Source organism: Ornithorhynchus anatinus, chromosome 7, assembly GCF_004115215.2.
Source record: "Ornithorhynchus anatinus isolate Pmale09 chromosome 7, mOrnAna1.pri.v4, whole genome shotgun sequence".
In the NCBI taxonomy this organism is placed as follows: domain Eukaryota; kingdom Metazoa; phylum Chordata; class Mammalia; order Monotremata; family Ornithorhynchidae; genus Ornithorhynchus; species Ornithorhynchus anatinus.
Genome location: NC_041734.1, coordinates 4,742,480 through 4,757,415, shown reverse-complemented (window position 1 = coordinate 4,757,415; position 14,936 = coordinate 4,742,480). Strand labels below are relative to the sequence as shown.

The window sequence follows — 14,936 nt, the reverse complement described above, 5'->3', positions numbered from 1 at the left end:
TGTCTGCTGTGTGACCTTGGGCAAGTCGCTTCCCTTCTCTGGGCCTCAATTAACTCATCCATAAAAAGGGGATTGAGACTGTGAGCCCCACGTGGGACAGGGACTGTGTCCAACCTAGTATGCTGTATCTACCCCAGCACTCAGCACAGTGCTTGGCACATAGAAGCGCTTAACAAATACCACAATATTATTAAAATGGGGATTGTATATCTGTTCTCCCTCCTACCTGGACTGTGAGCTCCATGGGGGACGAGGACTGTGCACCACCTGATTTGAGCTCTATCTGCCCCAGCCCTGAGAACCGTGTTTGACAGATAGTAAGTGCTTAGGAGAAGCAGCGTGGCTCAGCTGAAATAGCCCGGGCTTGGGTCATGGGTTCGAATCCCGCCTCTGCCACTTGGCAGCTGTGTGACTGTGGGCAAGTCACTTCACTTCTCTGTGCCTCAGTGACCTCGTCTGTCAAATGGGGATTCACTGTGAGGCTCACGTGGGACAATCTGATGACCCTGTATCTACCCCAGTGCTCAGAACAGTGCTCTGCACATATTCATTCAATAGTATTTATTGAGCGCTTACTATGTGCAGAGCACTGTACTAAGCGCTTGGGATGAACAAGTCGGCAACAGATAGAGACAGTCCCTGCCGTTTGACGGGCTTACAGTCTAATCGGGGGAGACGGACAGACAAGAACAATGGCACTAAACAGCGTCAAGGGGAAGAACATCTCGTAAAAACAATGGCAACTAAATAGAATCAAGGCGATGTACAATTCATTAACAAAATAAATAGGGTAACGAAAATATATACATAGTAAGCGCTTAACAAATACCAACATTATTATTAACAGAGACCATTTTAAAAAATCTCCATAGTCAATGCCAGCAGAAAACAAGAATGGTGGAATAGTCACTACAGGAAAAATAATGCCTAATCATGCCGAATGCTTGTTAACCCTGCTCAGGACCTACAAGATGGTGCGACCTCCCTCCCTACTTAATGAAAAACAAGTTTGGCACCACTGAGTCACTCCAGGCCTCAGTGACCCTCCCCGCCATGGCCTCCTTCTGAGCCTTTGTCTTGGGAACCAAGCTCTTCCCCCCTGGAGCTTGAACAGGGGAAGCAGCGTGGCTCAGTGGAAAGAGCCCGGGCTTGGGAGTCACAGGTCATGGGTTCTAATCCGTCACTTGTCAGCTGTGTGACTTTGGGCAAGTCACCTAACTTCTCTGGGCCTCAGTGACCTCATCTGTAAAATGGGGATGAAGACTGGGAGCCTCACGTGGGACAACCTCATTACCTTGGATCTACCCCGTGCTTAGAACGGTGCTTGGCACATAGTAAGCGCTTAACAACTACCATCATCGTTATAATCCCGGATCATGGGTGCTAATCCTGGCTCTGCCACCTGTCAGCTGTGTGACTTCGGACGAGTCACTTAACTTCTCGGTGCCTCAGTGACCTCGTCTGTAAAATGGGGATGAAGACGGGGAGCTTCATGTGGGACAACCTGATTGCTCTGGATCTACCCCGACGCTTAAAACAGTGCTTGGCCCATAGTAAGTGCTTAACAAATACCATCATCATTATTACTAGAGAAGCAGCGTGGCTCAGCAGAAAGAGCCCGGGCTTGGGAGTCAGAGGTCAAGGGTTCAAATTCCTACTCTGACACTTGTCAGCTGGGTGACTTTGGGCAAGTCACTTGACTTCTCTGGGCCTCAGAGAAGTCCCTCATCTGTAAAATGGGGATGAAGGCTGTGAGCCCATGTGGGACAATCTGATCACCTTGTATCCCTTCCAGTGCTTAGAACAGTGCTTTGCACATAGTAAGCACTTAACAACCCATCATTATTATTATATAGAGAAGCAGTGTGGCTCAGTGGGAAGAGCCCGAGCTTGGGAGTCAGAGGTCATGGGTTCGAATCCCGACTCTGCCACTTGTCAGCTGGGTGACTGTGGGCAAGTCACTTCTCTGGGCCTCAGTGACCTCATCTGTAAAATGGGGATGAAGACTGGGAGCCTCACGTGGGACAAGCTGATGACCCTGCATCTCTCCCAGCGCTTAGAACAGTGCTCTGCACATAGTAAGCGCTTAACAAATACCAACTTTCTTCTTCTTATTATTGTTATTATTATTATTGTTCCCCAGCCACTCCCTCAGCGGCTCCCCTCCTCGGGCTGCTTCCCCTCCTCTCCGCTAGGGGGCGGAGGAGGCACGAGGCCCCGCCCCCCCCACTTCCGCTATTGCGGCCTCGCGCTCCCAGAACCCGCCTCCTCCCCGAGCGGCGCCGGCGATTGGCTCCGACGGGGCGCTGACGCGGCCGGCGCCTGGAGGCGATTGGCGGGTTGGCGTGTGACGTCACGGGCGCGGCCGGCGGGGAGAACGGAGCCGGCCGGAGGGGCCGCGGCGGAGGCGGCGCACCCGGGCCGGTAAGTCACCTCGGCCGGGGTGGTCGGGGGGAAGAAGCCGTTGCCGGGCGGGGGAGACGGGGCCGCGGCGCCATTACGGGGTCCCGGAGGGACGAGTCAGCGAGGAGGAGGAGGAAGGAAAGCGGCGCCTCAGAGGCCCCGTGGGGTCGGACCCGCGGCCTCGAGCGGCTGAGGCGCGAGAAAAGTCTCTCCCCCCCCGCGTGTGCGCATGCGCTCCTCCCGAGCCCCATCTGTGCGCATGCGCTCTCCAGAATCCCCCCCCATCTGTACGCATGCGCCCTCCAGAATCCTCCTCCCCCACACGTCTTTTACTCATTCATTCATTTCTTCAGTTGTAAAGTATTTGTTAAGCGCCTACTCTTTGCAGACCACTGCTCTAAGCGCTGGGGGAGATACAGGGTCATGAGGTTGTCCCCCGTGAGGCTCCCAGTCTTCATCCCCGTTTTCCAGATGAGGTCACTGAGGCCCAGAGAAGGGCAGTGACTTGCCCACAGTCACACAGCTAAGTGGCAGATCCGGGATTCGAACCCATGACCTCTGGCTCCCAAGCCCGGGCTCTTTCCACTGAGCCACGCTACTTCTCTAATAATAATGTGTGTATTTGTTAAGCGCTTTCTATGTGCTAAACACTCTAAGCGCTGGGGGAGATACAAGGTCATCAGGTTGTCCCACGTGAGGCTCCCGGTCTGCATCCCCATTTTACAGTCAAGGGAACTGAGGCCCAGAGAATAATAATAATGTCGGCATTTGTTAAGCGCTTATTATGTGCTAAGCACTATTCTAAGCGCTGGGGGAGATACAAGGTCACCAGCTTGTCCCACGTGTGGGACTCCCAGTCTTCATCCCCATTTCACAGATGAGGGAACTGAGGCCCCGAGAAGTGAAGTGACTTCCCCAGAGTCACCCAGCCCGACATGTGAGGGAGCTGGGATTAGAACCCAGGACCTTCTGACTCCCATGCCCGGGCTCTTACCACTAAGCCACGCTGCTTCTCTACAATTAGTTGTACTTATTAAGCACCTACTGCGTGCAGAGCACTGTACCAAGCGCTTGGGAAAGTACACTACAGCAATAAAGAGAGACCATCCCGGCCATACCGAGCTCACAATCTAGAAGAGGGAGAGGCAGACATCCATGTGAATAAGTACAGCACTAGAAATAAAATGACAGATATAGACAAATGCAGTGGGGTGGGGAGAAGGGGGAAGAGCAAGGGGAGCAAGTCAGGGAGGGGGGGGATAGGAAAAGGGCGGCAACTGCGAGCCTGTTGGGCAGGGATTGTCTCTGTTGCTGCATTGCCCATGCCAAGCGCTTAGTACAGTGCTCTGCACACAGTAAGCACTCAGTAAATACGATTGAGTGAATGGGAAGGCCTCTTGGAGATGGGTCTTCCAGGAAGGCTTTGAAGAGGGGTGAGGGGGGAAGAGTCATTGTTGGATTAGAGGAGGGAGGAGATTCCAAGCCAGAGGTGGGACGTGGATCAGGGGTCGGCGGAGGGACAGGCGAGATACCTCCACACCCCTCGCCCCGGACTCACCCTTCATAGCCGGACGGCTGGGAAAGGGAGGGAGGGAGGGAGGTCCCGGCCCATCCCTCCCCTTTGGGTGTTGCAGGATTTTTTCCTCTCCACCCTGGGAACAGCCCCACCTTCCATCCCGCCTCGCTGCCCTGGAGGGAGAAGAGCAGCCAAAAGAGCGGATGACACTTCATGTCGCAAGGTCACAGTATTATTATTATTGTGGTATTTCATTAAGGCTTTACTACGTACCAGGCACTGTACTAAGCGGCTACGGTGGATCAAGCAAAAAGGGTGAACACAGCCCCTGTCCCGCATGGGGCTCACAGTCTTAATCCCCATTTTGCAGATGAGGGAACTGAGGCACAGGGAAGTGAAGCAACCTGCCCGAGGTCACAGCAGATAGGAGGTGGAGCCGGGTTGAGGACCCGTGACCTTCCGACTCCCAGGCCGGTGCTCTATCCACTACGGCATGCTGCTTCCCAAAGGGCAGTATCTCGCCCTTTGCTCCATATCGGAGCTCCCGGCCCAGGGGAAACACTGTACACTCGCAGTTGTCTTTCTTTAGATCGGGACAAGCGGTGATTACTTTAGAGTTGCGTTCATCCAGAAAAGAGGGTGTAGTCATGGCTTTACAGCCCCAGTTAGCCTCTTTGTCATCAAACTGCCCCAGATTATTTAATACTTGAAATATGTTATTTTTCGTCCTGGTTGTATAATAATGTTGGTATTCGTTAAGCGCTTACTAGGTGCAGAGCACTGTTCTAAGCGCTGGAGTAGACACAGGGGAATCAGGTTGTCCCCCGTGGGGCTCACAGTCTTAATCCCCCTTTTACAGATGAGGTAACTGAGGCACAGAGAAGTGAAGTGACTTGCCCACAGTCACACAGCTGACAAGTGGCAGAGTCAGGATTCGAACCCATGACCTCTGACTCCAAAGCCCGTGCTCTTTCCACTGAGCCACGCTGTATGAACAGCTACAGTCGGTGCCAATCAACAAGAAAGGATTATGCCATTTTGCATGTGTTCGAATTCACCCTGAGCCACCTCCAAAGGCATTTAACAATAATAATAATAATAATAATGCTGGTATTTGTTAAGCGCTTACTAGAGGTAATCAAGTTATTGAGTGAAAGGCATGTACTAAGCCCTTGGCAAAATAGAAGGCATCTTCCCTGGCCCGAGGGACTTAGGGGAATCCTTTCTTATAGACAATGAATACTAGAAGACGACCAAGCATAAAGCAGGGAGCACTATAACAACGTCTAATCAAAACAGCTGAACAAATAAGTGCATGAGTAACAAAAAGCATCTATGTCCATACAGTTTTCCAGACTGGAAGTTCGTGGGCAGGAAACATGCCTATCAACTCCATACTCTCCCAAGTGCTCAGTACAGTGCTTCACACACAGTAAGCACTCGATAAATAACTGCGGTGGATGGGATTAAAGTACACAAGTGCTAAAGGTATCAGACTTAATTGAGGTGTTTGTGAAGGCTTCCTGGAGGAGGTGAGAAATTTAGGAGGATTTTAATGATGGGGGAGAGCTGTGTTCTGCTGGATTTAGGGAGGGAAAGGAGTGTCAGAGTGGATGAACAGCGTGAGCTAGGGATTGGAGTCCTGAGTTGAAAGCAAAGAAATAGTAATAGCATTAAGTGCTTACTGTGTGCAGAGTACCCAAAGTATGGTCTCTGTTCCTTGAGGGACTCATGTAAGTATAGTGAGTAAATGGCATTTAATCAGTGGGTATGGAGCACTTGGTCTACGCAGAACCCTCTAAGCACTTGGAATAGTCCAGTACAACAGAGTTAGTAGAAATGTTTGCCACCCACAGGAGTTTGCAGTCTAGAGGGGAAGAGATGCATTAAAATACATTACGAAGGGAAAAAACACGATAAATGCATTACGGATATGTGCGTAAGTGCTGTAGGGCTGAGGGTGGGGTGAATATCAGATGCTTAAAAGGTACAAATCCAAATGCCAGGTCGATGCAGAAGCAAGGAGTAGGGGAAACGAGGGCTTAGAGAAACCGGTTTGGAGGAGATGTGGTTTTAATAAGGCTCGAAAGATGTGGAGAGTGTGTATGTGTCTGGTCGGGGGGTGCATGGTCTATATTGTATGAAGGGAGAGGGAGTTCCAGGCCAGAAGGAGGATATGGGCAGTGGGATACGTGAAATCGTGTTACAGTGAGTAGGTTGGTGTCGGAAGAGCGAAGTGTGCGGGCTGGGTTGTAGGAAGCGTGTGAGGTCCGATGGAAGTTGGTGAGCTGATCGAGTGCTTTATAGCCTATGGTCAGAAGCTTCTGTTAGATGCAGAGCTGGATTGGTAGCCATTGGGTGTTTTTGAGTACTGGGAAGCAATCAGTGTATCTGAGTGCTTACTGTGTGCAGAGCACTGAACTAAGTGCTCGGAGAGTACAATAACAGAAAGATCAGGTACGTTCCCTGCCCACAGTGAACTTACAGTTATGAGAGCAGAGTGAAATAAGAACTGGAGTTGGGGGGGGGCGGCGGGAGAGGCAGGAGACAAGAGGGTCAGTGAGGAAGCTGATGCAATAGTCAAGGTGGAATATGAAAAATAACTTCTTGTTTGAGGAGGGTTAAAGACCCTGGAGATCAGCTTTTTTCCATATCAGAGTAAATCAAAATGTGGTTCTAAAGTGCAGCAAGAAAGACTGAGATTGGTTACTGGGAAGACCTCATTATAACTTTCTGTGGTGAGCCCATAGCAGGCTACCTCATTAGTGACTGATGTGTTCCCACAAACAACAACATGAAAGACTCATGAAGGCACTGATGGGCTCTACCTGAGGACATGTGTTGCCAGCCTGTGGGGGGTGGAGCATGGAGGCGGGCATGGCCTCCTCTCCCTGTTCTACCCACTACCAGGCCTGAACAAATCGATGACTGCCCCGCTTGGGTTTGAATCCCGTCCTTGTTTTCATTTGTGGGTCACCAGCCCCCAGGTCGTACCAACCAGGACTGGACCCGGAGAGCCTCAGTGACACCTACTAGAGTCAGACCACACGACTGATCACCAAGGTTACTGTGAAAAGTTTTTACCAACGTGCAAGGGAGTGACACGTACACACTCACTCACTCACTCCACCAAGGGTCCAATACCAGTCTGTAGGTCAAGGGAGCCCCTTCTGCCGATCTCACGACGGGAGAATGGAAGAAGTTCTTGATGCCACGGACCGCTGATGCTGCAAGCCTCATCTGCACGCCGCTTTCCCCAAACCCTGCTTACTCTCTGTTTCCAAGTGCCTTCTGCTGCTTTCAAGTGCCACCCTCCTGCCTTGTTTCTCTCCATACACCTCTCTGAGTGCTCCCTCGCCATCGCAGGGACCGCCTTTTATCTGCCTCAGGCTCTACGTGACTGTCAGTGATTGGTCCAGGCCCGTTACTGGGTAGATCAGGGAGAAAAGGCCCCACCTCCCTCCATGTCCCGCCCTTCCCGCCCCCACACCACAGGTCAGCAACCACCTGTCCTCAGGTAGAGCTCATCAGTGCCTTCCTTACTGTTGTTCACAGGGTTACAAGCAGTCACTAATAAGGCAGCTTGTTGGGGCTCACCACACTTTCATGAGACATTTTGTGGAATAAATGCTATTTCCTGGGTCTTTTGGAACAACCTTGCCTAGAGGCAAGGGAATGGACAAGATGACCCTGAGGAATCTAAATCCTCCAAAGTGGGAAGGTGAAATACTTCAGTGAATAGAGCACAGTGTATTTACCACGGTATTGCATCACATCGTATTGTTAGCAGCAAAATCAGCATGCAGTTCCCATTTGTTCTCAGAAATGAACCCAGCCTGAGAAGTGGGGAAAAGAGAGTGGAGAAGAGGGATTTATATGAGGTGGGTTTGAGAAACAGAGCTAGAAGAGAGAGAGACTGAGCCTCATGTGGGACAGGGGCTGGCTGACTTAATTATCTGCCTATTTCAGTGCTTAGGACAGTGTGTGGCACATAGTAAGCGCTTAACAAATACCATAAAGGGGAAGCGGAGATGTCGGAAAGTAAGAATCCGCCAAATTGGAGTAGGAAGTCAGTGGATTGTCGTTCAGAGGCTTGGGCCTTGTCAGTTCAATATTCACTACTGTAGTTTTAGTCTTTATGTCTCTTGGGAAAAATAACACTCAATCTGATTGCTCTTTTCCAACTTTGCTTCAATTCAGATCTGATTCAGTCAATCAATAAAGAATACAGTGAATAAATAAGGAACAAATAATGGCTATTACCATTTCCTTGCCAGGATGGAATATTCTGCCTGTCCTATTCAGCATCCATACAGGCAGTGTGTAATTGGATCAGCAATGGGATTCCGCGTATTTTTGAACAGCTGAGATTACAATTTTTTCCCCATGCTAAATTCGGTCCTATCTTGCTTTTTTAAATTTAAATCTTTCCTACTTCTAAATAGGCTGTTTGCACTTTCCCCCACCCCCCAAGATTTTGCCTAGTGGATAGAGCCTGGGCCCAGAACTCAGAAGGACCTGGGTTCTAATGTCTGGTCTGTCCCTTGTCTGCTGTGTGACCTTGGGCAAGTCACTTCACTTCTCTGGGCCTCAGTCAGTTCATCTGTAAAATGAGAAGCAGCGTGGCTCAGTGGAAAGAGCACGGGCTTGGGAGTCAGAGGTCAAGGGTTCAAATCCCTGCTCTGCCACCTGTCAGCTCTGTGACTGTGGGCAAGTCACTTCACTTCTCTGTGCCTCAGTTACCTCATCTGGAAAATGGGGATGAAGACTATGAGCCCCACGTGGGACAACCTGATTACCCTGTATCTACCCCAATGCTTAGAACAGTGCTTTGCACATAGTAAGCGCTTAAATACCAACATCATTATTATTATTATTAAAATGGGGATTAAGACTGTGAACCCTATATGGGACTGTGTCCAACCTGATTAGCATGTATCTACCCCAGTGCTTAGTACAGTGCTTGACACAGTAAGGGCTTAAGAAATACCACAATTATTATTATTGAGGAGGTGAGGTAGGAAGGGATGAGGTCTTGAGTGCTTTAAAGTCAGTGGTAAGGAGTTTGATGTGGAGGTGGAAAGGCAGCCACCCCTGGAGGCTTTTGAGAAATGGGAGATAGGACTGGGAACGTGTTTTTTTTAGAATAATCATCCAGTCAGCAAAGTGATATAAGGACAGAAATGGGGCCAGACACGGGGCAGGGAGGTCAGCAAGGAGAGTGATGCAGTAGTCAAGGCGGGATAAGATAAGTGCCTGATTGAATATGGAACAGTTTGGATGGAAAGGAAAGGGGGATTTTAACGATGTTGTGAAGGTAGAACCTACAGGATTTGGTGACAGAATATGTGGGTTGAATAAGAACAGTTGAGGATAACACCAAAGTTACGGGCTTGGGAGACAGGGAGGATGGCGGTGCAGTCTACAGTGACAGAAAGTCGGGGAGTGGCCTGGGGAGAGACAGGGTTTGGGAGGGACGATAAAGAGTTCTGTTTTTGACACGTTAAATTGGAGGTGAGGGTTAAATTGGAGGTGAGGGCGGGCCTCCAAGGAGAGATGTCCTGAAGGCAGGAGAAAATGGGAGACTGCATAAAAGGAGAGAGATGAAGGCTGGAGATGTAGATTTGGAAATCATCCGCAAAGAGATGATGATTGCTTAACGATTGACTTCAGAACGCAGTTAAAACTTGTCTCTTGCCAGTTGGCATTTTTTCCCTTTGCTATTCTTATGTTCTCAGCTGTAACTATTGGAATCGAATAACTTAGCCTCTGGCTTCTTTGGAAGATATTAATTATGCCGTCTGATTCGGCTTCAGTATTGGCCAGGGTATCTTTTGCTCCATTGGCTCTTGCCTGTCACACCGGATCTACATTGTTTCCAAGAGTCTTCAGGTCAGCTATATGCTATTCCATTTTGGCCATTGTGTTGAGTTGCTGTTATGCCAGCAAATTCTCATGGGGTTTTTCCTTTGTCAACCATGTGGTTGAGAGAAGGATTTTCTATAATGATTTCTAGTTCTCCAAATTTCAGGTAAACTACTAAAGTGTTCTTAGAATAGCTGATTAGGTTATGACTTTTAATGGTCCATAATGTTTTTCTTTTACTTCCTGCTCAGCCGGTGGTTAAACCTGATCTTTAAGGTGTCTCGTTTTCTCACAGCCAGATTCTGCGTAGGTATATAGACTTTGGCTGGGCTTCAGGATCAATTTAATTTAAGGCTTTGGGGATTTGCTTTGGTTTCGGGCTTGATATGTCATCGCGGGATTATGTGTGGCAAGGAGGCCATAAAGCCTGAACAGTTTCATGCCACAGTTTTTTAGAGAAAACAAGTATCCTAAATAGATCCTTTTTTTCCAACGGCTGGGTATTTATAAACAAAATGTCACTTATTCCTATGTCATAGAAGTCGATTTGTAAATTCCCAAGAGTGGCTCAGTCTGTGCCCTGACTAATCAATCTCATCAGTTGGCACGGTCATCGACAGTGAACATCCTGCTTCTTGAATGCCCAAATGTAGCCTGATATTGGCTCTTGAATGTACTGATGAAATTCAAGAATTTGTATTTGAAATATCGTATGGACCAACCTCGAGCACAGGGGCCGCAGGTAGCCTGCCAGTTGACGGATGATCCCCTTCGAGGCCTCACCGGCTTCCTAATAATTCTCAGATTTTAAGTGATGACAGCAGTTTGGTAGAAGTGGTGGGGACATGCTTGCCCGAAGAGCCTTTGTTTAGAGTCTCTGGGGAAGAATCTACGCAACTGGGTAACGGAGCAGAGATGAGAATGCCTATGGTGTGTGGGGCCCTGTACTAAGCACTTGGGAAAGTGCAGTAGAGTTAATAGACATGATCCCTGCCTTTCAGGGAACTTCTAGTGGGACAGATGGATACTAAAATAAAGTACAGCCAGGAGGAAGTCATAGGGTACCCAACATACATGTACCTAAGTGCAAGAGGGGTGGTAGTACCGGTCAGTTGTATGTATTGAGCACTTACTGCGTGCAGATCACTGTACTCAGCGCTTGGATGAGTGCAATATAACAGACACGTTCTCTGCCCACAATGAGCTTATCGTCTAAACGACAGCTTAGAGTCTAGACTACTCAAATGCTTAGGTGGTGTGAAAGGGCTGATATGGGAGTTGGGGGATATAAAGTAGGGAGATTAGGAAGTAATAGGGGAAGCCCCCTGGAGGAGGTGTCTTTTCAGGAGGGCTTTGAAGATGGAGCGAGCTACAGTCTTTTGAATATGAAGTGGGAGGGAGTTTCGGGCAGGGGTAGGGAAAGTGCAAAAGTCGGTGAAAGGGGAGATGAGATTTGAGGCTTGATGAATGCTTGCTTCCAGGCCAAGGTGTGGTACCTAAACTGACACATCTTTGGTCCTCATACCTTGGAGGTAAGGGCTCAGGCCTGCTGGAGGGCCTAGTTTTGAGGTTTAGGTGCTGCCAGGTACTTCAAGGAAGCTTGAATATTTCTTGGGAGAGCTCTCTTTATGTATTCTTCCTCCTCCCTACCTTCCAAACCCTCTCGGCTCACTGGATTTGGGTAAATGTAACGCAGTCATTTGTTCGTAGAGATGGATCATTTGAATGTTCTTTTTGTTGGTCTCTGCTTTTAACTAACTTTGGGGATTATGTCAGTGACCTAGTGTGTATATTGAAGATTGAAGTTAACCAGTTTTTTGGCAATGAGATGCCCAGCTTTGGTTACTAAAACTGTTAGCTAGATGTGTGTTATTCATCCTTGCTTTGTTGTTCTGAGGATCACCGTGATCTCCTGGTCCTGAGGAGAGTGGCCTGCAGCAAGCCCGCTGTGGCCAGGGATTGTCTCTCTTTATTGCTGAATTATACTTTCCAAGTGTTTACTCTACACACAGTAAGCGCTCAATAAATACGATCGAATGAATGAAGAATGGGCTTTCCTCAATCCGTCCCTTCATCTAGACTGATCTCTGTGATGCCCTCTTCCTCCACCTGAGTGCAGATTGCCATAATTAGGTCTAAAGCTTTTCATGAGCCCCTTGTATATCAGAATCTTTCCCGTTGTTCCTAGGAACCAACTCTCTAGCTTGGGTCAAGAAGGACAGTGGAAGAAAGGAGGTGGAAACAGAGGTTGTATACGATCTGTTAGAAGAGTTGGACAGGAATGGGAAGAGGGAGATGAGGAGAGAGCTGGATGATGCTGTGTTATCCAAAGAAAGTGGGTTTGGGATTATTTTAGGAGAGAGCAGATGTGGCCATGTTGAAGGCAGAGGAGAAGGAGTCATCAGAGTGGGCAGTTGAAGATGGTGATCAAGGAGGAGGAGTAATGGGCACAGGTAGTTTTAGAAGGTGAGAGGGATGGGGTTGGACGTACTTCTAGTAGACGCCACATGAGTCTAACCACCCCCCCGCTTCCCAGCAACTGGACTCCCTCCCACATGGGTGCTTCCTCCCAGCCACTGCAGGGCCAGCACAGAGATAAAGTAGTTAAGTACTCACTCTTCTAACCATCCTCTTCCTCTCCTCCTTCTCCGTGCTAGTAGCTAACAGTACCATTGGTTAATGTCATTTGGTATGGCCGTGAGAGAGCTGAGAGCGAACACCTTTGTCTGCTGATACCTGAAGAATAAATGATGGTTTTTGTTAAGCGCTTACTATGTGCCAAGGACTCTTCTAAGCACCACGATAGATCCAAAGTAATCAGGTTGTCCCAAGTGGAGCTCACAGTCTTAATCCTCATTTTACAGATGAGGAAATGGAGGCACAGAGAAGTTAAGTGAATTGTCCAAGATCACATAGCAGACAAGTGGCCAAGTCGGGATTAGAACCCACAACCTCTGACCCCCAAACCCATGCTCTTTCCACTAAGCCACACTGCTTCTCTGTGGCATTTTTTATATACCTCCCTGTCTTATAATTTCTGAACCTTAAACGAGGTAATCTTGTTTCACTGGACCATGAATCATAATCCTGTGCTCTCAAGTCATGTGGTTTACTCACCCCAGTAGCACATGTTTAGCTCTGGTAATAAAGACTGTGACTTTACATTCATATAGTTCTGGCTGAAGAAACTCTAACATTTTCCAAGAAATTGTTGTGTACTGTAGTTGTCATACATCGTCTTCCCACCTCTCTGGTGGAAGAGATTGCTTAGAGGGAGTTCGGGTGGCTTGTTTGTGGTAAACTCAATATTAGACTACCGGTTTTGTATCTATTTTATGAGGTTCTGCTGCCTCTCCAAAGGGAAAAAGTATGCTTAAGATCAGTGTCAACCAGTCGTATTTATTGAGCATTTGCTGGGTGGAGGATGTCCTTAGGAGTGATCCTGGAAAATGACTGTGACCTGTCTCCCTGTGGAGCATCATCGGTTGCTAAGAGTTTCAATCAGTGCTCTGTTTTTTTACTGTAAAGACTAATCTGAAGAAAGTACTGACGTCCCTGTTATGAGAAGAGAAAAAAACAGGGAGGTACCCAGTAAATAGCCCTCAGGTAAGAGTAGCTGTAATGGTATTTACTGAGTCTCTGTCCCCTCCCCTCCCCCATGCAATGGCCTGTACCAAGAAATTTGGAAAATACAACAGAAGCAGTAATTAAAATTATGGTATTTGTTAAGCGTTTATTGTGTACTAAGCACTCTTCTAAGCACTGGGGTAGGTACAAAGTCATTAGGTTGCCCCACATGGGGCTCACAGTCTTAATTCCCATTTCAGGATGAGGCAACTGAGACACTGAGAAGTTAAGTGGCTTGCCCAAGGTCACACAGCAGATGAGTTGCAGAGCCGGGATTAGAACTCATGTCCTCTGACTGCCAATGTGGTTTAGCTATTTCCACTAAACCACACTGCTTCTCAGAAACTAGAGATGGGCTCCCAACCCTAACATGGGGCTTCTGCAAGCATAAATATGAGTAAATAGAAAAATCAGGATAATTAATTGAAAATGTATTTGAATTTACATTTACACATTTGTGCTGAGGATGCATGTAGATAAATCAGTGGTATTGAGCACTGTACTAAGCACTTGGGAGAGGACAGCAGAACAGAGAGTAACATGAAGAATTGGTCTATACGCTATCTTCAAATAAGCCCCATTTTGTGGCCACCTTTTGGGATATTCTGCTACATTTTGGCCATTTGCTTGGCTAGACAGATAGGATTTTTTGTGTAATTTGCTCCTACTGAAACCCCAAACATTTAAAAGATAAATGGTGCCTGGAATAGAGGGCCAGATGGACCGTATTATTACAACAGAATCCAAAGCTGTCGAAAAAGCCGACTGGTAATGGAAACACTTGCACGGCGGGGCTTGTGGTCGTGATCATAAGCCTGCCTGCCTCGACCAGTTTTCTCCTTGTGTACTGAGGTTTTACCTCTGTTGCTTACTTAGACTTTTACTAGCCTTTTGGTGTTTTTGTTTTGTTTTTAAATCTAAGAAGATAATTTACACTTTAAAAAATCATAACTGACTAATGGGAATACTAAATACAACTGATTCAGCCATTTGTGTTACTTTAAGATTTCAGATGAAGCTATCGTTCTAGGGAATCCTTTGACTAAATAATATGTTCTTTTTCAGTCAAATGAAATAACCTAAATGTATTTTTTTACAATCCACTTACTGCCCAAAACTCCTTCAGAATAACTCCCCAAATCTTTATGTCATGGAGAAGATTAGAGAGTTGTTGATAGGACAGTCATTTTCTTGACTGTTTACCATGATGTCCCAGAGAAAACATGAAATATTATTTTTCTAGTTCAAGTGGTTGACAGCTAAGCACCAAAAGTCAGTGACTGATTTCACACTCCATTCCAGGCCAGCTCACTTGACCTGTACTTGACCTTGCTGCCTTTACACCTTTGGCTATGTCTTTTTCACAATTCTTTGCCAAACTATGCCCTTTTTTCCTTCAGAGTGCTAGCCACCCCCCAATCTATGAAACCGGCCTACATTAGACCCACAACACCTCGGCATGCATGTGTCTTTCTGTAGGAGATACTTAAATGCCTTTTGTATGCTTTTATTGTGTACTTTCTAA

General features: G+C 47.6%; 1 protein-coding gene across 1 annotated transcript in view; it reads left to right on the top strand.

Annotated features, from left to right (window-relative positions):
- Window positions 1-2,336: 2,336 nt before the first annotated feature.
- Window positions 2,337-14,936, top strand: part of MTFR1 (mitochondrial fission regulator 1) — a 33,732-nt gene continuing 21,132 nt past the window's right edge. The window contains exon 1 of the mRNA XM_001512000.4: window positions 2,337-2,424. The gene's annotated coding sequence lies outside the window, so the exon portion shown is untranslated. The remainder of the gene's footprint in view (window positions 2,425-14,936) is intronic.